The 24248-nt window shown below is 35.4% G+C and overlaps 1 protein-coding gene across 1 annotated transcript in view; it reads left to right on the top strand.

The window, feature by feature from the left end:
- The window catches only part of HNF4G (hepatocyte nuclear factor 4 gamma), a 129769-nt gene that overhangs the window by 40701 nt on the left and 64820 nt on the right, over positions 1-24248 (top strand). Inside the window, exon 2 of the mRNA XM_045454841.1 lies at positions 8174-8393. The gene's annotated coding sequence lies outside the window, so the exon portion shown is untranslated. The remainder of the gene's footprint in view (positions 1-8173; positions 8394-24248) is intronic.

The following is a 24248-nucleotide window of genomic DNA, read 5'->3' as shown; positions in this document are numbered from 1 at the left end:
GAAGAACCATACACGATGGAATAGGGGGAATGATGTCGTAAATCATTTTTTCTTAGTCACACTTTATACTTTTTTGAGTGATTATGGTTTTCAGTGAGAATTCGCCTATTTGTGAGGCCCCCTGGGTAGTAATTAACTGGTGCAATGTTACAATACGTACACAGAAAGCTTAAGATGTTGCATCTGAGGAGAAAAATATCCTTAAATACAGTGTGAACACAAAGAATTCCTGCCAAATGGCTGGTGTCTAAGTGGTTTGAAAGAGTTAATATAGTTCCCTACAGGCCTAGTTAATGAAGGAGTATCTATCCCTATATTGACAAGATGGACATGATTTTCAAATATAGTCAATTTATGTGGGGAGACTGTGGTGACAGAAAATACCTATTTCCTTTAATTCAGTTTACCATTTAATCTATAAATGCAAACTATGTTAAAGGATACTTGAAAAAAATAAGCTTGAAAGTCAACCTTAACCTCCCAAGGACCAGCTGAAGGTGCTCAAAAGACAATAAAAGTAAAATTTCATTATACAGACTTCAAGTGGGTTTTTTAAAAAACACATAGCCTTTCCAACTAAAATGATGAATGCTGTCCTGATTCTAATTGACAAGTATCATATAAAAAAGAGTTCTTGCCTTCGTTCTTATCAAAACTGTGGGGATTTCCAATGATAGGACAATATTATGTGGGTGGAAACTTCTCAGAAGAATAGAGAACTTATCAGTATTTACTTAAGTTCTATTACATTCAGAGCCATAAAAGCAACTACACTCATAAATTTATAGCCAGTCAAGGATATTGCCTCTTCCCCAAAGAGGCTAGATATTAAAGGAGTACAGTGAATAAGCTCAAATCATGAAGTGGTTTCAATATTGGAAGAGTTTTCCTCCTTCATATTTCAACTTGTAGCCAATATGTTATGAAGAATCACTGGCTAGCTAACTTCGGGGGTTTGGAAGCAAAAAACAATCTTAACCATTTTTTTTCTTACAAATTTTGTTTTTCTTCTATTGTTAGCACTTAATAATAGCATTTACCCATTAATGAGCTCTAACCACAGATGAATGATCACCACACTTGCTATTTATAATTTCAAAATGCAGATAAAGAAACAGAAATTCATAGAGGTCAAGAATCTTGCCCCACATCACAGCAGAGGCAAGACTTAAGCCCAGATCTTTCTGATTCTGAAATTATTTCCTAATTAGCTTCATATGTGTGTTGTAACAAATTACCACAAACTGAGTGGCTTGAGATAACATTTATTATTATACGTGTTATTATTTTACAGCACAAGAAGTTCCAAGGGGTCTCTTTGGGCTGAATTTAAGACGTCAGGAGGGCTGCATTCCTCTGGAGACTCTGGTGGAGAATCCGTTTCCTTGCTTTTCCAGCTTCTTGAGTCTTCCTCCACTCCTTGGCTCGTGGCCCCCTCTTCCATCTTCCACCTTCAAAGCTAACAATCCCATTCTAACGTCTGTTTCTGTCACCACAACTCCTTTTCTGATTCTTCTGACTCCTCGTTCCATCTTTTTAACATACCCTTGTGATTCCATTGGGCCCACCTGGCTTAGTCAGGATTCTCACCCTGTTTTAAGAGTCTCATCTTCATCACATCTTCAAAGTCACTTGCCATGTAAAGTAACATATTTAGAGCTTCCGAGGACATTTTTGGAAGGCCATTACTCTGCTTACCACAGAAACTAAGGAAGATCTAGGTAAACAGTACAATTGTGTGTGTATTTTAAGATTAGTATTTTGATATTATAATTTAGTAGACTAAAATGATCATCGGTAGGATTAATGATCACTAAAATGATTATAGTAGTCTAATATAATAGAAGTAGTTTTGGATCCAGAATACTCCTTACTCCATCATTTACTAACCTCAGATAAATCTCTTAGTGCTATTGCTTTAGAGTTGATATGGTGGTAAAATTATACCAAATTTTAGTCCTGAGAACAGAGACATATTTAAACACTTCACTGGTAGGTGTTTAATAAATGCTTATTTCTTCTCCCCTATTTCTAGAAAATAAAAAAGAGAATACAGGTAAAATGGTCCATGCTACGTGTAAATATCATAAGTACTGAATGATAATAAATATGCAAAAACTGTTTATTTTCTAAATATGTTTAACATTCTGCATTAAATATATTAAATTTGGGCATTTGAATTAATTCATTAGCCTGGTGATGGCTTTTTCTCATTCTATTTTAGGTTCTTAATTTTTAAGGTGAAGGTTTATTATTATTTGTTGCTATTATAAGTATGCAGCTAGTAGTATTATGGGACGTGAATTCTGAGTCATTCTTTTAAAAATCTTTTTTTTTAATTAATCACAATCCCATGTTACAGGATGGTTATAATAAAAAGTACTCTCTTTACCTTGTCATTCCTTCACTCTCATCAAATTCTCAGGCAACTCATAACTGTTGTTTTTTAATTCTTTCCTGTTGCAATGCTACTCTATAAATGGTGATCACACGTTTGTCAACTTTAAAGCAGAATCATCGACTCCTGCTCTGATAGTTGAGGATCTGTCCCCCTTAACTTACCCATCTTTGCTTGCCCTTCCTTTCAATATTGAACATTTTTATTTTTCATTTTGTTCTTTTACTGATTACTTTTATCACTTGAAATAATGTTGTTAAGAGTTCTCTTTTTTTTTTAACAAGTCTATACTTTTAATTTTTTAAGACAAGTTGTTATTACTTCTGCTAATTTCCTCAACTCTTCCTTTCTCCTGTGGCTTACTTTTGGTCAGCTAAACTTTTATGTTGTCAAGCTTACTTATATTTATATTTTTTCTATAACCATCACCAAGTCTTCCTTTTTTTTTAATCTATTGCCTCTAAAAGTTGGAAACGGGTAAACAATATGGACAGTCCAGAAGCATGTCTAATGTGCAGTGTGCTCTTCTACGGGGATATAGGTTCACCCCTAGAAACCTAGGAAATGCTTGGGAAAAATTGTTATGTGTTCAAATGGAGTCTCGTTCTTTCTGTTTAATATTTAACTCAATTGCTTGAAATTATTCCAAATTTACATCTGCTTTATGTCTGGGCTTTGATTTTTTTCAGACAAGTTTGTTTTTAACCTTGAAATTTCAAATTCGGTTTCTTTCTGTTTTCTCCTCTAAATTTGCTGTTACTTTATCCTCATTTTTTTTTTAATGCTCAAAGTCTTAGGTTGTCTCAGATTTTCTCCCCCACTCCAAAACTTCCCTTGTGAGGCTCTGCATGTTTTTGTGAAAATCTTAGGATGCACTGTGTTACAAAATTTCAAAAGGATATGAGTGTGGGCCTTTTTTCATTCTTTGTCTTGACATCCCCATAGTCCTGTTCAATTTTGAAATCTTATATTTTGCTTTAGTTTGGGGACATTTTCTAGTGTTGGTTTGTTTTTTTAAATGATTTTTTTCTTTCCTATTTCTTTGTTTTCATTTTCTTATTTTTGTTTCATTTTCTTATTTTGTTGGACCTCCCAGATTAGTTTTGTCTCCTGACTTTTATTTCATATTTTCATTCTCCTTTTGCGTTTATTTTTTATGTAAAAAGTATTTTTATTGTTTACTTTTTAGGCTTCTGATGCATTTTGCATTTTGGTTAATATATGTTTAATCTCTAAGATCTCTTTTTAGTTCTATAATTATTTCCATTATTTATTTTAATATTTTTAAATATACATGCATAAAAGCAAATAAAATAGTGTCTTCAAGATTGTCTTGGATATTCTTATTCTTTTGTTTAGAATGAGCTTATTAATATTCACTACAAATCATGCATGAATTTCCATTGATATACTGTAACTTTACTGATAAATTTGCAGAGTTGAAAACCTTGATTTATAGAGTCATCTATCGATACCATCTTCAACTTTGAGGTCTTCTGCACCAAAGCATTATATATACATTTTGCAAATATATTATGCCTTGGGGCATCTGGGTGGCTCAGTCGGTTAGGCCTCTGACTTTCACTCAGGTCATGATCTCGCGGTTCGTGGGTTGGAGTCCCACGTCGGGCTCCGTGCTGACAGTTCGGAGCCTGGAACCTGCTTTGGATTCTGTGTCTCCTGTCTTTGCCCCTCCCTTGTTCGTGCTGTCTCTCCCTATCAAAAAAATAAATAAGCATTAAAAAATTAAAAAAAAAAAAACCCACCAAGTACATTATGCTTGTATAGCAAACCATAGTCTTAAGGGAAAAAACACACACCTCTGTTTCCTTTACTCTGAGGTAAGGGAAAACCTGTTGTAGTCAGCTGTTGCTACAGTAATGCTGCATAACAACAACAACAACAAGCCATAAAATGCTTAGTGTCTTACTGTTATTTTATTTATTTTCATACTCTCAAGGGTGTAATAGGGCTGATCTAAGCGAGGCTCCTTAGGATTAGGCTGTACTTCAGGCTTCTGACTACATTTCAGGTATGAGGTGCAGTTGAAGGAGCAGTAGATAGAGTGGCATATTCTTTTTGTGACAGATCACAGGTACACAAGAGAGCAAGTCAAGCCATGCAAACAATTAAAGCTTCTGTTACATCATGTCCACTGACATTCTATTAGTCAAAGCAATTTCGTGGCCAAGCTCAACATTACTGCGATAGGGAAGTATATTCCACCCACAGTGCAGGCACTGTAAAATTACTTAGCACAGGATGTGGATGTCTAAACCTAGTGAGAGAAACTGAATGATGGGGACAATAACCCAGTTTATATCAGAAGGAAAGTATATGAATATAAGTATGAGTATTCTTGATGTGTATGATTTTTTGTTTGGCCATTATTAGAAACTTCAAACTTTTTAAAAACATTTTTATTTAAGAAAATTGTTTCTTTAATTTTTTTTAATGCTTACTCATTTTTGATAGACAGAGAGAGACAGAGCACGAGCAGGGGAGGGGCAAAGAGAGGGGGAGACACGGAATCCAAAGTAGACTACTGAACTGTCAGCACAGAGCCTGAAAGTGGGGCTCGAACCCAGGAACCATGAGATCATGACCTGAGCCGAAGTCCGACCCTTAATCAACTGAGCCATCCAGGCACCCAAGCTTTTTTGTTTTTGTTTTGTTTTGTTTTTAAAGAATTTCACTTATAACATTAAAAACATGGGGTGCTGGGGTGGCTCAGTTGGTGAAGCATTCGACTCTTGATTTCAGCTCAGGTCATGATCTCTTGGTCCATGAGTTCCAGGCCCACATCAGGCTCCATGTTGACAGTGTGGGCCTGTTTGGGATCCTCTCTCTCTCCCTCTCTGCCTCTCCCTGCTCCCTCTCTCTCTCTCACTCGCTCTGTCTCTTTCTTTCATAAATAAATACATAAATAAACATTAAAAAAAGATTAAAAGCATTACTTACTTGCTAGTGATATATAATTAGTTACTTTACTGTAACGGTGATGAAAATCAGAGGAGAAAGGACCTCAGTCTTTCTCTTGGATAGAAGACCTGTGTTCAAACTGTCCAGTGAATAATCCTCAGTATGCACCAGTGATTTCATTAACTCTTCATTTGCCCTAATCCTGCTCTCTCTGAGTTATCCGTTGGTTTTTCTTTCTTCTCACCCCTCTCTGCACTTGGTGGACAGGTCCTGTCAGTTCCAACTCAATGGACCTTTCAAACCTACTGACTCAATTTTTATTCCATTAGGAGTTTTCATCCTCAACCAAGAGTTTTACCTCACAGATATTTGGAGTCAGAAACATCTTAGAAAAGAGAAATCTGAGAGTGTCCCAGGTTTAGAGGCCCCAACTGCTAGAGCCCTGGCTTCCCATTGACTACAGGATAAAATCCAGATGTCGTTAGGTTGGCATCTAAAGCCCTTGACAGCTTGGTCTCCTTATTTTTCTCTCCTGAGGAGCATTCAGTTTCCCACACTTCTCCCTCATCCATCACTCGAACTGTATGGAAAGCTGACTTTAAAACTTTTTCTTCTTCTAGATGATTCTCTCAGTACTACAGCTATCATCCACTGTCTTCTACACTGTCTTCTACACTGTCATTGACTATCCAGAGACAGTTCAGAAGTCACTTTTGCTCCCAGGGTTTGCCTTACTCTCAGTCAGTGGTCTTCTTCTGGGATTTTTACAGCATTCTCCCCAGACATTCGTTAAAGAATTTCTCTCTTTAACCCTTTACTTTTGATTATAAGTGTACAAAAAAAATTCTTCCAAAAACCAGAAAGCAGAAAATAAAGTCTAATAATCACTGTTCTCCTCTGCTTAAGAGAATGCAGTTAATGTTTTGGTACTGTTTGGTTTTAAAGGTCAGTTTACTTCATTTAACAACATGGCAGAGGCATTTTTTCAGTGACATCCCATTGTAAAAATTAACTTAGCTGTTTCTCTCTCATGCTAGATTGCTCATTCCTCCAAGGAGCATCTATTCTCAGTTTATGCCTTCTTTCCAGTGAACAGTGCAACGTTTGGCAGATAGGAAGCATTTAATAATAGTTTTGTGAATGTTAAATGAAATGGGAATATGTTTCTAAGCCCAAATACCTCAGTGAATCTAAAGAAGTTTAACTATAGTCAATGACAGATTCCAAAAGTTGTAGTATTTACTAATGTCAGGATATATTGTTATGTTAAATATCATTTTTTTGGAACGCTGGCACCATGGCAAGGCAATAATTATGTTGTAATTGTTCGTTAATCCAGTTTCTCGGTTTTGACCTTTGGAAGTGATTTGCCATAAGGAATTCAGTCACATAAGCCTTTAATATTGATCAAATAATGCTGCAGCTTTAATGCTGGTAAAAGATACAAAGGGTTAAATCATTCTGGTCTTTTTAAAAGACATGTAACTCTTTTGTCTGATCTCCTTATGGTCCTTGTCACAACTGTATGGCTTTTAATCACTCATACATTCAGTGAGTTACTGCTCTGCTGGAGCCTTAATAATGTTCTAGTTTGTTTGGATGATCTTCCTGATAAGGTCCTGACAATCTCTCAGTATAATGGGAAGACAATCAAAATAAAAAATGTTCTAAGAGTTCAGGTAGTAGAGCATGCTATTATTTTTCACATGGTACAAGGATATTAAAATACTGACTTCCATGCTTTTGATTGAGTTTGTGATGAAATTCAAGAAAAATTGAAAATTTGAATTATTCTGCTGCTGGTAGGGATTGTATATCATGAAAAGAAAGCAGGCATATATAACCAACTGTTGTATCATAATCTCAAGAGTGTCAGATCGTCCTTGTTTTATAGGAGTTTCTGTAGTATATCTAAGCAATTAATTCATTATATAGCTCTTTTATATTTGCAATTACCACATGGAATTTTACAAAAACATAAAATGTCAATGTCAGTGCACACTGTTTGAATAATTAATAATAATGGCTGATATTGATTATTTCAGGTTTTTCAAGGTGCTTTCCATGATCTCATTTTCATTATCTCATTTAACTCACTAGCCCTCTTAAGTAAGCAGTGGAATTGTTATAATTCTCCACTTGTGCCATCCATTCTGCCTCCTTCCCTCTTCCTGTTTCCTTATTTTTCTTTCTTTCTTTTAAAGGAGAAAATTTGGTGTATGGAAAGAGCCCAGAATATGAATTCGGGTATTGTGCTCCATGCTTGCTCCCATTGAATTATTTTACCATTGGGCAGATCACTTTCATTTCTTAGAACCTTGGTTTCCTAACTGGCAAAATAAGAATAATGCAGAACTATATTCCTCAAAGTTGTGAGGATTAAGGTGAAATATAGGAAAAGCAAAAAAATAAAAACAAAAAATAAAAATAAAGGGCATATGTAATGTCCTTGTTAGATTCTTTTAAGGGTAGCTTGGGATAATGGAAAGAGAATATTTTGGCCTCACTGCTTCTTAATTATAGTACCTGATCAAGTTATCCAACCTTCCTGAGCTTCATTTTTCTCATGTGTAAAATGAGCCTAATAATTCCTATCTTGTGAAGTTTTTAATAGAAAAAATAAAGTAACATATATACTGTTCCTAGCAATTTTTGAAACCCAGTAGTGTATAAACTCTATTAGAAGTATTTTGTCTTCTTTCCTGCCTCTTTCCTACCTCATTTCCTCCTACCTTGTTCTTCTTCCCCCACCTCAGCTTGTGTGGCAGAGAAGGTAGAGCACACGATTGCAAAGTCTGGAGATTTAATAATTAAAACGTTTTTAACACTGAGACCTGTCTTTTTTCCAAACAGAATTGTAAGCTGCAATTGAGGAAGGAGAAGGGGATCCAAGCCCTGATGTCCCTTTTTTGAGTGAAGACCCTTCTTCTCATGCTTTGGAACCTGCACTGAATCCTGAAAACTTTTTGCAGTAGAATTTGAAAACCACTGACCTAGCCCAACCCCCTCATTTTACAGATGAAGAAACTGAACTTGAGAGAAGTTGAGTGACTGGCCCACCGTTGCAAAGCTGGTAAGTGGTGCACTAAGGCTAGAACTCATTGTGTTCTTACTTTACCCCATTGTTCCCCCTACTAAATGAAGGTACAGAGTGCAAATATGTGTAATTAAGATTCCTTTCTTAAGTGGCCTGGGTAGCTCAGTCAGTTAAGCATCTGACTCTTATTCTTGGCTTAGGTTCTGATCTCGGGGTTATGAGTTAGAACCCCATATTGGGCTCCACACTGGGCCTGAAGCCTACTTTAAAAAAAAAAGGGAAAAAAGGGATTCCTCTCTTGAAGGAAATTATAGTTTATTTGTGGAGATAGGATTTAGATTAAAATGATGAAGAAATGTAGAGTAGCATGATATAGCTATGAAATGGATAAATTAGGTAAATATTTTAAGAAGAGAGGAGCATGGATGATCATTGTCTTTTGGGATGGACTCTACAAACTCCATGAGGGCAGGGATTTGTTTGCTTATATTTTATTCCCAGTGCTGACAGAAATGCATGACTTCCAACAGGGCATTATTACTTATTCTTTTAAATTTTGTTTTTAACGTTTATTTTTGAAGGAGAGAGAGACAGAGCGTGAGTTGGGGGGGGGGGCAGGCAGAGAGAGAGGGAGGCACAGAATCCAAAGCAGGCTGCAGGCTCTGAGCCAACAGCACAGAGCCCAATGCGGGGCTTGAACCCACGAACCGTGAGATCACGATCTAGGCCGAAGTCGGACACTTAACCAACTGAGCCACCCAGGAACCCCTATTACTTGTTCTTTTGAATGAAATGAATGATGGCATAATGAAGTACATAATTGAATCAAATTTAGAAAAAGGTTAGGGATGTAGATAATCTACATCAGGGTGTTCAAACTGTGGGTTGCTCTTTATTCCTGGGTAAAGAAGTAAGTTCAGTGGATCATGATTTACATGTAAAAAGTTACAGAGTATCATTATGTCAAGAAATTTTTTGGATTTATATGTGATACTGACATACATATGTTTAATTGTGTGTATACTTGCTCACAATTTTATGTCTCACTTTAGGTCATGGTTAAAAATGTTTGAAAAATGCTGTTTTAGACAAAGGGAATACTAAAATTTGAGGCAGGCATGTAAATGTTTTGTGGAAGAATAGTGACTTTAACAGTTTTGTTAAATCAGAGGTGAAAAGAATAGTGAAATGAAATAAAATTTATCCAGAGGAAGAGGAATCAGTTTGGTTCTGTAGCTGCTGAAGAACCATTGGGAATCCTTTTTGCCTTCCACTATCACCACACTTCCCACTAAAAGGATTTAACCAAACTACGCTTTAGAAAGATTAATTCATCAGGAAGAGTGAATGTGATTGGAATTGGCGAGACCAGAGAGAAAACCATGTAAAAGAGGTATCACAGGATAAGGATTTGTGGCCTCGACTGGTGACAGCTAGTAGAGAAAAAGTTTCTTAGCATGACTGCGGCAGAGTGAGGTTAAAAAAAGTGAGTGGGTGATGTTGACATGGAGCCCAAATAGCAAACAATTTCTTAGAACTGAGGGGGTAAGATTAAAGAAAAACAGTAGGACAGTGGAGTCAAGACAAGATTTTTGTTAAGATGGGAAGAAGGTGAGAATCTCTGTGGTCAAGTAGGGAGACTCAATAGAGAATGCTCCTAGACATGACTAAAAATGTATCTAGAGAAGACATCAAGATTCTAGCTAAAGAGAATATATTGAAAGGAGGAGAAGTCCCTTGTTCTAAAATACCAGAGAGGGGTGCCTGGGTGGCTCAGTCTGTTGAGCCTCCGCTTTTTTATTTCTGCTCTGTTCATGATCTCAAGGTTCATGAGTTCGAGCCCCACATGGGGCTCTGCACTGACCATATGGAACCTGCTTGGGATTTTTTCTCTCTGCCCCTCCTTGCTCCTGCTCTCTCTCTCTTTCTCTCTCTCTCTGAAAATAAATAAATAAACTTTAAAAATAAATAAATAAATAAACATTGCTTTCTGTAAATTGAAAGTTGACCAGGGACAACTATTTTAATCAAGGATATGGCAATGCTTTACTAATTTTTTTTGTTACTAATAAGAGATATTTTTTAAGTGTGTAAAAACATTTTATTTGTCATGTAAGAAACATATGCTTTATTCACCCTAAATTTGTCTAAGACACTACTGTCACTTGAGAGATTACATAGTTTTGAGCATTCTCCATATTATGGGTAAGTTAGGAAGTTAGAAAGAAGGTGAGTACTGTAGAAAACTTTGGATTCCCTGTCCTTAAAAACTACTTAAAATGAATTTGATAATGATAAAACAAGTTCAGAAACCTAGAAATGTAATTACAGAGGGTTATAATATATTCATATTAGTTGAACCTTTCTTTCTGGCTTGGGTTTATCTGCCATTCATAGGAAATTTAGAGGCTTCAAATTATAACTAATTATAATTTAAATAGAAAGCCATTGCTTGGCTGATTTATTTAGTAAAGGAAACTAAATAATACCGCTTTGTTGTTTACTAAAGGAAAGATATGATGGCATTATAGATGTCCCATAAATGTGTGTCTGTGAGTTTACATAATTAGAGAGAGAGAGAGAGAGAGAGAGAGAGAGAGAGAGTAATGAAACTGTCTCTAGGCATGGTCAGGTACAAAGGTCCATCACTTAAGTCTCAGAACTAAATAAACATGTGAGGTTATGATTATTTTATTGAGCTTTCTTATTTTATGAGCCACTAATGGCCCTTGGATCAGTTATTTTCATGAGCACTGGCAACCTACAGCTTCAGTGAAGCTTTATTTATTTATTGTTTTTATTTTAAAGTGCCAAGAAGAAAATGCCCAGTTCCCCATCTTATTTTTCATTTACGATAAACCATAGAAATAAAATTTTTTTTATTACAGAGAAAGAACTAAAATATATGTTAAGTGTTTATAACTGGCAATTTGCTTACGACTTTCTAATTTACTTTCAATTTCCAATGCAATTAGTTGAACTTCTGAGTTTGAGTATATGTACTGTTATCAACTTTAACGTCAGGCTCACTTATGTTGCTTTTTACACTTGTTAGGCTGAACATGCTGGCAAAATTAACAGGGTTATGTGGTTGAGCATTTGTGAGGAAATGCTGTGTAATGAAACACAATATTTTAAAAATTGTTTTTATTTTGTTCTTGCATCTACTGTAGTGTATTCATGTAATTTATATGTATTCATGTAATTTATTCATGTCATTTTTTCGAGAATTCCTTTCTGTGTAACCTTCTGTGGGAACTTGCAGGCAGAAACAGGGTCTAGAGAGAGCTCTGCATCCCACTTAGTCTTTCCAAATTTGCCAACCAGGTAAGTCCCTCACCATTCTAGTGGTGGGTAAATAAATCAATTTTACTGATTGCACCTCTCCTAGACTTGGTCAGGTAAAATAGAGGCATTTGCCAGTTTAGCTTCAAGTATCTTAAATATTTTGTGTTTTTAGATTATCCTAAAACGAAAAAGGAAACTATTTGACTTGATATGTGCATGTGTTCCCTGTGGCCAAAGCCTACCGTTAAATTTTGAAAGGATTCTTAAGTTAATTTTTTAAATCATGGACTTTTAGCATTAAAATATTTATTAAAATCACACTATGGAGAATGAGAAGTATTATCAGCTGAATCCGGTATATTTAGAATTAAATCCTTCAAGTTTCTTTATATGTATAGAAGTTGAAGAACAGTTGGTTTCTGGTGACCAAATTTGGAGTGTAAGGGCAAAGGGTATCTAATCAGAAGAGAAATACCTATTTTTCTAAGTGTATAAATATTCTAAATAGGATTTATGTCCAAGTCAAATAAAACCAAAATCTAGGGTTTGTTATTCTGCTAACCCTTAGAATTTCTTTGTATTTCTTATTATTCTACTAACCCAAAGAATTTCTTTGTATTACTATTTGCACCATTATAAAAATTACTGAAACAAATTCTCATGATTCATGACCTTACATAAATTCAAATGATCTTGAAATTCAAATGATTCTGGGGATAGAGGATAAAGACCTTATAAGGGAATTCCTGGATATGAGAGCTCTAGTAATATTCCCACAGGAATTTCTAAGGTTCTAAAACTTGTTTAGATTCCAAAATCCAAACTCTTATAGAGTGGATTTTATAACAAATATTTTTCTTTCCGTAAAGATGGTAAAATTTATAGCAAGGTAAGAGCTAGATGTTGAGTGTGGGAACAGAGTAGCTAATGAGCCCACTCTAAAAACTAAATAAAGTGGCTTGTTCAGACTCTGGAGTCCCCACATGAGACGGTGACCCCTGAAAATGCATTTGGTATCAGGTACATTTAGGTTAGAATCTTGTCCTTGTCAGTGGTGCGTGTCCCTGCTCAAGTTCCTGAACCGTTTTGAGTGTCAGTTTTCTCATTTATAAAACCGGGACAGTAACACATCTCAGTGTAAAATCTGGTTAGGATTAAATGAGAAAAGGGCCTCCTAAAATGCCTGGCTCAGAACTGACCCCTCCTATCTGTTAAGCACAGTACCCGCCTTTCAAATGCAACTCTCTGAATTGCCCTGCCCAAGCTCCAACCCTTTTTAAGAGATAGATTGGCTTCTTAGATATTCTCCTCATTTTGCTCATGAATGAAGGCAAATGATTGTTTTACTTAAAGAAATAGAAATTATTGCCTTTAACAGCTGCTGACATACACACTAAAAAAGCTGGGGGTGGGGGTGGGGGTGGGTGGTGGCACTGTATTTCCTGCAAGTTAAACTTTTTCTTTCTTGCATATCTTAAGAATTTTGAAATCTACGTGTTTTTTTGTTTAGTTTTATAATCCATATAGACTATCTGGATTTTCTTCTACCTTTGAAAAAAGAAATTTATGAATCTTTCATTTGTTTATCGTTTAGGACTAATAATAACCCACTGAGTATTTTACAAATGTCAGTTACAATACTAAGCGATTCACTGTATTAACATACTTTTTCCTCAGTTACATATGAGATATTATTTCATTTTTACACATAAGGAAATTGAGGCAAAAGGAATTTAGGTACATTTCCCTGAGGTCACATAATTAATAAGGGGTAGAGCTGGGATTTGAACTTTCAGAGACTGTCTTTAGAGCATATCATATGCTTATCATGTCACAGTAAATAATAAGACATAAAGTCAGTCTGGAAAATAATACCAGGCTATGTCATTAATGAGGTTCTGTCACTTGTTTTTAATGTTTTTTGGTGTGTGTGTGTGTGTGTGTGTGTGTGTGTGTGTGTGTATTGTGTAAAGAAATTGTTATGCTGTGTATAAGTATTATTTGCTGAATGAATGTTTTGTTTATTAGAAACCGGATAACAAGAGGGAATATAACAAATGTAATGGATGTGGACGTGAAGGAGCATTTTACCATAAGCTGAAAGAATTTTAAAAATGTATTTTTTGAATCCCTGATGTTTAAATATTTTTTGGTGTTTGGGTAAGAATTTTCTTATTGAAAACAAATTCTGTGCAATTTAAGAACAATGTAATTTTTATTGAATGCATGCTTACTTGCCTTATAGCTCATATTTGACTTATTTATGTTATATATAAGGGACTCATTTTATTCATCAAAATAATTTTATTTTTTATTGTTTTTCCAATTTTTAAAAATATTTTATTTATTTTTGAGACAGAGAGAGACAGAGCATGAACAGGGGAGGGGCAGAGAGAGAGGGAGACAGAATCCGAAGCAGGCTCCAGGCTCTGAGCTGTCAGCACAGAGCCCAGTGCAAGGTGCGAACCCGCGAACCGTGGGATCATGATCTGAGCTGAGTTGGACGCTTAATCAATTGAGCCACCCAGGCACCCCAATCAAAATATTTTAGAAGCTTATCAAGAATTAATAACACAAAGCCTTAATAGGTAAACTAGAAAATATGTAATGTGCAGTGAATTAAATCTGAACTTGGGCAAAATAACCTTCATTTCTTTGAGCAGGACACATATTGATCGCCCATGTTGGAAGTGGCCAAGAGAGCAAAGCTGGAAGCTCTGGCAGAATCCTACAATATGACTGAGCTTTAATGTCCAGCTACAGGTCTTCTAGGGGATTTTCAGTTTTACATTAAAAAAAAATTTGTTCATCAGGGAAATTAAGAGTGAACAATAAAGATCACATTTAAAATAAAACAAAATTCAGCTGGAGGTTAAGAAACGGTTCACCACTGTTATTTTTCTTCATATTGAAGTATGGTATCTGATTAACATTTTACCTTATTTCTCGAACCTTGCCTGAAAATTGCTTAGCCAATCCGTAGTGCTATACATAGATAGCAGAGTAAGGAGAGTAAGTAAAGGACTCTTGGTCTCCAATTCTAATAATGACCTTGAGTGAGTAGCGTCATTTCTCTGGGTCTCATTTTCTCCTCAGAGAATAGAATTAGGTTGTTAGTTTTCAAACAGTGCTCTGCCAAGTCTAACAGATCTGAAGTGCTTTAGTTTCCCACACAAGTCTGTCTTTGATATTTTACCTATTGGTTGCACGCTTGATATTTGTTTAGAAGATACTTCCATAAGTAAAGATTTGAAAAGCTCCTGGACTAGATTACATCTGGAATTCCTTCCACCTTTGACGTTTTATTATCCATTTCTGCCTTTCTAATCCCTGTGCTAGAATCAGACACACAAATTACCACTGCTTTATACTCCAGCCTTTTCATGAAATGCCCATTTACCCCATTTTTACCAGTTCTACTTTTTTCAAGGTCCAACTCTATGGCCATCTCTAATGAATAGCCTTAACAAGCCAAGGAAAAACTCTCATTCTTTGGAATTTTAGTGAAGTATTTTAGTATCTTTTTTTATGAGGCACTCACCTGGTCTTCATTCTATCATGGTTATTATGTATTTGAAAAGTCGCTGTCTCTAATTCCTGTAGGGGCTAGCAAGAGTATCAGGATGAATAAAAGATAATGATGGGATGATAACGCACTCCCTGGAGAGCACGTGTGTCACCAGGAGGGGTCAGAGCCTTAATGGGCTTCCTGGAGAGTGTCCACAGGGAAATTTAAGATCAATATTACCAAATTGTGTTTCAATAAAAAATAAAAAAAATAAAGAAGTACACTCGAATGTCTTATGAAAGTTTTAACTTTTTGAAATTTACACAAAAAATAAAGAAATGAAAACCAAATAATGCCAGAACAACAAAAAAGTATGTGATGACCGCTTATGTATACCTCTGGACTGAGCATGCATGTGTGTCTGCCTTCCCTAACATGAATGCAATCCATTTACCTGTATCTATGTTCACCAAAATTTAGTGAATCCTATTGGAAATGGTCAGATAGCCTTTCTATATAGGCTGGAATAAAATCATCATAGTGTAAGCTTGACTGTCAAGAGCAATATGACAATGTCCTCAATGATAAAATTGGAAGTAGGTCATCTTCAAAGGTAAAATCTTTTGCTCTTAACTCCAGTGTCCCCTACCTGATGCTTTGCAGTATAATGTAAATACCTTCCAGAACCAGAAGGACATTGAAGAACATTTCACAGTTTTACTGCAGTTAAGCAGAGGCAGATGGATTGGCCAGTTGCCTAGAAGAAAAAATCTCATCTGGAAATTTAGGTGGGTTTTAATGCAACCTCCTTCGGTTCATCTAAAGGAGATAATTTCTAATTAGAGCTTGTTTTTCTTTTTGTTGCTTTTCTTCAGCACCTTTGGTACTCACTAAATACCCCAGAATGCCAGAAAGCTGACGAGTTTGTATTCTTTTAAACGTTGATCTGCTGGTGATCACATTTACTTATTCTCATCAAAAACAGTTTTAATTTTAGACTATCCAAACAAAATTTTAAGCACTCATATTTTCATTCTCTATATAATAGTGACAGTGTTTATATCAGATTCACACTATTGTTTCCTATTTGAAGTAATCCCCAATTAAGTTTCCATATTCTAGTTAAAGTTTTAATCTAATCCTTTATTCTGTTTATGACTAAATAACAGAGTATTCAGTGGTGACTGGGGGATCTGAACTCAATGACCTATGAACTTAACACACACACACAAAATAAAGTTTGAAATGCTGTGTTTATGATAAGATGATAGTGTTTCAATTATGAGGAAATCCCTATTGTTTATCATCTTACATTTTACTAAACTTAAGTATAAAATTGATTATATTTCTAAAAAAGTATTGATTTATTAAAATATTCATTCATCTGTTTCAAATAGTTTGAATAAAATTTTTCCTAATTTTATTTTAATAAATCAGCCAAGTGCAGTTCACATTTTCTTTCCAGCACAAATGAAATTCTTTAAGTGGTTTTCATGGTTTAGAGCTCCCTGCACCACTCAGTACCTTTTCTTTTTAACAGTCCCATTAACAAAGTAGGCAGAGATGCTCTCTCATTAATAAAGAAGAATAATCCACGTATTCTGCCCAGGGAAATTCCCACTGGAGCAGGGCCCCTCCCTGCACAGACTGCTACAGTCCTGACTCCTTTCCTCAGCCTTTGTTACACTGCCCCCTGCATCTCACCAAGTGGCCTCACAGTGTATATTGTTCAGGTTGCTCATCTGTTTTTTTCCTCCCTAAAAATGTGTACAGTCTGTGCAGCTTTTCATTGAAGTTCAGTATCATTGATCGAAAGTTGGGTTTATTCAGTGATAAGTCTACTCTCTTTAAATCTAAGGAAAAAGATAATATATAAACAAAGTAGATAATATTTTTAAACTCAATTTGCAATAGCTCAATATTTGCAAATGAATCACCGTGATTCATCACTGTAAGAGAAAGAATAAGAACCACATAATCATCTCAATAGAACCAAAAAACATCTCAATAGAACCAAAAAAAAAAAAAAAAGCATTTGAAAAAGTTTGACAAATATTATCTACCTTGTTTAAATATTATCTTTTCCCTTGAAAACTTATCACAATAACGTCTATTACAGGATTAAACAGGCTAAGATCTTATTGCATATTATTAGTTATAGTTGCTTAGAACTATTATCCCTATGTCACTACGCTTGATCAATAGTAACTAACCGCATTGATAAAAGAATAACCAAGGTAACACAACTTTCTATACAGATGACCCTTTCATATGAAATACCTCATTGGATTATATCTACCCTAGTATTCGTAGTTGTAGTAGTAGTAATAGCAGCAGTAGTAGTATTATTATAGATATTATTAAAGATTCAAAAATAAAGTTGGGGCACCTGGGTGGCTTAGTTGGTGAAGCATCTGACTCTTATTTCAGTCAGGTCATGATCTCCTCGTGAGTTCAAGCCCTGCACTGGGCTCTGCGCTGACAGCACAGAGCTGCTTGGGATTCTTTCTCTCCCTCTCTGTCTGTTCCGCTTGTGCATGCATATATGCTCCCTCTCTCAAAACCTCTAAACCTACTTTGTTGAGGGTTTTTCTCATGAATGGATGTTGAACTTTGTCAAATGCTTTTTTTTTGCTTCTATGGAGATGATTATATGGTTCTTATTCTTTCTCTTACAGTGATAAATCATGGTGATTGATTTGCGAATATTGAGCCACCCTAGCAAGCCAGGAATAAATCCCACTTGATCGTGGTGAATGATTCTTTTAATGTGTGGAGTCTGTTTGCTAGTATTTTGTTGAGGTTTTTGCACCTGTGCTCATCTAGGATATTGGCCTATAGTTCTCTTTTTTTAGTGGTATGTTCATCTCATCTTGGTATCAGGGTAATGCTGGCCTTACTGAATAAATTTGGAAGTTTCCCTTCCTTTCTATTTTTTTGGAATAGTTTGAGAAGAATAGGTGTTAACTCTTCTTTAAATGTTTGGTATGATTTGCCTGTGAAGCCGTCTGGTCCTGAACTTTTGTTTGTTAGGAGTTTTCTGATTACTGATTGAATTTCTTCACTGGTTATTGGTCTGTTAAAATTTTCAGTTTCTTCCTGTTAGGATCTTGGTTATTTATATGTTTCTAGGAATGTATCCATTTCTTCCAGGTTGTCCAATTTGTTGGCATATAGTTTTTCATAATATTTTCTTATAATTCTTTGTAATCTGTGGTATTGGTTGTTATTTCTCCTCCCTCATTTGTGATTTTATTTATTTGAGTCCTTTCTCTTTTTTTTCTTGGTAAGTCTTGCTAGAAGTTTATCAATTTTATTGATTTTTTTTCAAAGAGCCAGCTCCTGGTTTCATTGATCTGTTTTATTGTGTGTATGTTTTTTTTTTTTTTAAATTTCTACATCATTTATTTCTGTTCTAAACTTTATCATTTCTTTCCTTCTGCTAGTTTTAGGTTTTGGTTGTTGTTCTTTTTGTGGCTCCTTTAGGTGTAAGGTTAGGTTGTTTATTTAAGATTTTTCTTGCTTCTTGAGATAGACCTGTATGGCTATAAACTTCCCTCTTGCAAATGCTTTTGCTGCATCGCATAAGTTTTGGACCATTGTATTTTCATTTTCATTTGTTTACATGTACTTTTTTATTGCTTCTTTGATTTCCTGGCTGACCCATTCATTGTTTAGTAGCATGTTATTTAACCTCCATGTATGTGTGGTCTTTCCAGATTTTTTCTTGTTGTTGACTTCTAGTTTCATAGCACTGCGGTCAGAAACGATGCATGGTATGACTTCAGTTTTTTTTAATTTTTTGAGGCTCCTTTTGTGGGCTAATATGTGATGAGTTCTGGAGAATGTTCCATGTGCACTTGAAAAGAATGTGTATTCTACTGTTTTAGGATGAAATGTTCCAAATATATCCTTCTGTTTCAGTTCATCATTTAAAGCCACTGTTTCCTTGTTGATTTTGTTTAGATGATCTGTCATTTTTGTAAGTGGGATGTTAAAATCTCCTACTATTGGGGCGCCTGGGTGGCTCAGTCGGTTAAACATCCGACTTCATCTCAGGTCATGATCTCAGGTAGGGTTCGTGAGTTCGAGCTCCACATAGGGCTCTGTGCTGGCAGCTCAGAGCCTGGAACCTGCTTCAGGTTCTGTGTCTCCCTCTCTCTCTGCCCCTCCCCGGCTTGTGCTCTGTCTCCCTCTCTCTCAAAAATAAACAAACATTACGGGGCGCCTGGGTGGCGCAGTCGGTTAAGCGTCCGACTTCAGCCAGGTCACGATCTCGCGGTCCGTGAGTTCGAGCCCCGCGTCGGGCTCTGGGCTGATGGCTCAGAGCCTGGAGCCTGTTTCCGATTCTGTGTCTCCCTCTCTCTCTGCCCCTCCCCCGTTCATGCTCTGTCTCTCTCTGTCCCAAAAATAAATAAACGTTGAAAAAAAAAAAATTTTTTTAAAAAAAATTAAAAAAAATAAAAAAAATAAACAAACATTAAAAAAATTTTTAAATAAAGTCTATTTTATTATTGTATTATTGTATTATTATTGATTAGTTCCTTTTTTGTTTATTATTAATTGTTTTATGTATTTGGGTGCTGCTGTGTTGGGTGCACAAGTATTTACAATTGTTATATCAGAAAATGCTCTCAGGTAATGATAAGTGAAAAGAGCAGGATATACAAATATATAATGCATATTATCACAATTATGGAAACATACCTCTGAGTCCTGAGCCTGAAATGCTCCAGTATACAAAGCATCCACTCATCTCAGGGCTTTTTCTGGAATTCTCTTGGTCCACTTCTTTGCTCGGCTGCTCCTCCTTCAGGTTCCAGATTAAATGTTACTTTCTCAGGAAAGCATTTGCTGGTCCTCAGGGTCACTTCAGACTGGGTATGCTCCCTCTCCAGTTACATATTTTCATAACACTTAAATTTTCCTTCATCACACTTATGATTACAGTTAATCACCTTGTACTATCTTTTGAATATCTGTCTTCCTCAATAGACTATAAGTTTCATTTGAGCAATAACTATGTCAGCCTTATTTGCTCAAAAGCCTGGCACAGAATATGGGACATAGAATGAATTCAGTAAACACTTGTTGAAGAAATGAATGAATGAATAAATGAATGAATGCAAGGCACTGTGCTAAGAACTTTTCACGTAATCTTTTTGAGACCCCACAAAAAACTTAACGGAATAGGGAACATCTTTATCACATTTTTTGGATATTGTATAACTAAATCTAAGAGAAAATTGTCCAGTTATATAGCAAGTAAGTGGACAGCCTAAATTTAAACGCTGATATTTTGGAATGTAGTGCCCAAGCTCTTAGACACTGATTGTGTAAAAGTGGTTGTACTGAAATTTTTAAAATTTCCATTTGAAATTCTATGTAAAATCTAAGACTGCAGAACAAGAAGCCACATTACGTCTTTGTCATAGAAAGTCTTAATTAAGGTTTTGAGCTGGTAAAATATATATACATATATATATATAATAAATATATATATATATTATATATATGTATATATATAATAAATATATATATATATATGTATATATATACCTTTTACTTTTCCCAATATTTTCTCTCCCAGACACTGCTAGCAATCAAATTTGTAGCATCCAGTTTTAGAGATACATGTTTTATTTATTACAAGCATTAGTATTTAAGATAAACCTGGCTTTCAAAAGTTAGTTTTGATTCTGAAACCTATCAAGGCAACATAATTTAAACTTTATTTCTATAGTTTCCCCATATTTTTTCTTTTGACTTCCCTTCCTATGATTGTATCTTGATTGTCCCTGATCTTTAAGTAGGTACAAATGAGCAAGGATTCTGAATAACAGCAAGTTCAGACCACCCCAGTTTGTTAAATACTTTTAACAGGAAATGGTTAATTATTTTGGGATATGGCATTTGATGGGCATGGAGTTAGGTCATGCTACCTACACACAGAACCTGAAGATTGTCACAGCTGTTGGCCCCATAGAAGTTGGCTCCAGCAGCCTATTATTCATTAGGTCCAAAAAATCAGATACGAATCCTAAGTGATTTTACAGGGCCTTGTCTTACATATGTCTCACCAGTCTTGAGTGAATGGATGAATGAATGAGCAGCCCCCACCTTAACTGGATTCTGAATTTCCAACTATTGTTTCTTGACAATCACATTGGACTTCTTGGCCCTGCATTTATAAATGAACCCGATTGTTCTTCCTGTGTGCATTTTTCTTAAAGACCAGCCTTTGCCAAAATATTTCCCCTTAAGCTCTCCACCTGTCTTCAAGTATAACTTTCATTGTCTCTCTTGAAGGGACCCCAGCATAACTTCTTTTTGAACATTGACAGTAATTTTGATATATTTTAATAACTGGATTTAATTAACCAGATTTGGCTTTCCTTTTTTCCTTCATTGATCATATGCATGTTGAATGTGTATTATCTGCAAAGAAGTGAGCTAAGTCTTGAGAGAGAAGACAAAATACACTTAAACAATTTGCTAATGTTTCATTTGCAAAATCAGTCTGTATCTTTATAGATGGAACCTGGCCAACTTCAAGCAAATAACAAACAAAATTTTAAAACCGTTTCTAGGCTTAAAATTTCAATGTTGATTTTCAAAATTCACTCTACAAAAGCCAATTCAAAAACTGAGTAATTTAAAAATCTCACTTAACATCTCAACAATTTAAAGTATGATAAAACTAATAACCCATTTGTTTGTTTACTCACTCTTTTCTGAATGATGTCAATGGTTTAAAACTTATTTTCAAAATCTTTAATTTCCTTCATGTTTATCTTGGGGCAGACTCCATTTGCCAACTCACAGACGGGCTGTTATTTCACATGTAATCGTATGTATGGATCAGCCATTCTTTTTATATATTATAATATATATAATATACAATATATAAAAATATATAATAGTATAATATAAGATAATGTACTCAATAATAAAATGTATATATAATATATTATAATATTTTATACATATATATCCTGTTCTTGGCTCCAGGACTTGCCACATTTAAGACTTCCATGATAGATGTATATTTGGTCATTATTTTATCTTTTGATTTATATACATATTTGCCCAAAAAACCTTTAATGCCTTCTGATCATTCATGGAAACAAGTCTGAAAATTTCTGCCTAGTTCTCTCTAAACCTCCATAATACGGTCCTACTCTAAAAGTCCAGTGACATTTCTTACACACTCTTTAAAATATCCATCACTTGCTTTGCTTTACCACAAAGTCTCTTTTTTTCACCAAGCAAAATTTGCTCATTTTGTAAGGCCTCGCTTAGACCTGATATCATTGATCCTTGTCATCTTCAATTATGAATCGTCCTCTGAATGTCAGAAGCAACTAGAGTTAGAATAATGTGATTGCCCAGTTATTCATGCTAATTATTCTTAACAGTTCTCTCTACAAATAGGTTAAGACTCGTTGAGAGCAGAAACTGTGTTTTCTATCTTTATGTCCTCAGACCCTAGCACAATGGTATTCTTTACCATTAAGGGCCCCTTAATAGGGAGTTCAGAAATTGCTTCTGTTATATATAATTTGACCAAAGTGAACATCTGGACATTCTAAACCACAAGCTTAGAATCATGCAATCTCAGAACTTTTAAGCATTACGGATCTTAAAGATTAATATACCAAATTCTTCATTTTACAGATAAAACTGAGATTTAAATGGGGACAGTATGGATCAGCCATTCCTGGTAGATTTTATCTCAGTGTCTTTGATATCCTTTCTCACTCTCTATCCTCAAACTTTAAGTGGAAAACATGTGTTGTGATGTTTTTGGTCTATTAAAAATATAAAAAGACAGTGTCTCATGCATGATTTGGTCAGAAAAGCAGAAATCACTTTAGGAATTTGAAGCAGGAAGGGATTAAATTGAAAAAACAAAGTGCTCACAACACAATTGGAAAGGCTAGAGAAACAAAATTCAGGAAGGAAGGCTATTAGCTTTCAGGTTCACAGCTAACTTTGGAGTCAGGGAGCTGCCGTCATGGATCAAACTATCTCCAACATCAAAGGTGGCTGAGTTCCAGGAAAACAACACAGGCCATTAGAGAAACTTCTATATGGTGAAGCCCAAGCATTTATTTACCTCCTACTGCTGCATGAACAACAGCTTCTGCATTTCTTCCACCTTCTAAATGGCGGAAAAAAGAAACGTATTCTTATGTTTGCATCTTAATTTTCTATTTGGCACCTTTCCACGCACCTCAGTAGCTTACAAATGATGAACCTGAACAATAATTGATGTTTATAATAATAGAACTGTTAGTGCCGAAAGGAACTAGAAGTGCATTGAACTCATCTTCTCATTTAAAAGGTCAAAGTCACATATCATTGGGGTTAGAGAGCCAACTTTTTAAAACCTACCTCCTTGGCTAGACATGGAGGGTTTTCCACCTCACGTCGCTCTGAACCTCCCTCTTGCTCTATGCTTATGGTCCATTTAATTTTATCACCTTCTGATTTAATGAGATAAGTACTTCTTATGCCTAATTATTTACTGCTAAGATCATGTTTTAGTTTTATAAGACACACTTCAAAAATTGTTACTTGATCTTTGTCACGTAAATACAGACTAAAAAGGAGTTAAGACTGCTCATTGCTGTTCCAAGATGAAATCACCGTTCTACCTGATGACTTACAAACGGGAAAGTTGACCAATAAATCTAGTTAATCAGATCTCTCAATATTGTGAATGATCCTCCTGGTAGCCAGACATTATAAGTCTATTGTGGCCACTTCTCATTTTTACTTGTTGTTCTGGATGGAACTTGCTGTGGCACTAGGGCTTTCTTAAGAATAAACCATTCCAAAATCACACTGTTATTATATGTTGCTTTGTCCTCAGGCTTTCTAGTATTCCTTTTGGGCTATTGGTCTTTCAACATACAGTTAGGGGATTAAAGTAAATCATTTAATCCATGCAGCATGTCACTCAATAGTATACTTTTGGAAATTGTTTCCACAGGAGCACCAGTGAAAGCAGCCAGTCTGAGATATTGACACTATAGAAAAAACTGACAGCTTACTCCTTGTATTGATTCTGCTCTTCCCTACAAATATAG

This window comes from Leopardus geoffroyi, chromosome C3 (assembly GCF_018350155.1).
Source record: "Leopardus geoffroyi isolate Oge1 chromosome C3, O.geoffroyi_Oge1_pat1.0, whole genome shotgun sequence".
Classification (NCBI taxonomy): Eukaryota; Metazoa; Chordata; class Mammalia; order Carnivora; family Felidae; genus Leopardus; species Leopardus geoffroyi.
The sequence above is the reverse complement of the archived record's forward strand: the minus strand, read 5'-3'. Positions and strand labels throughout refer to the sequence as shown.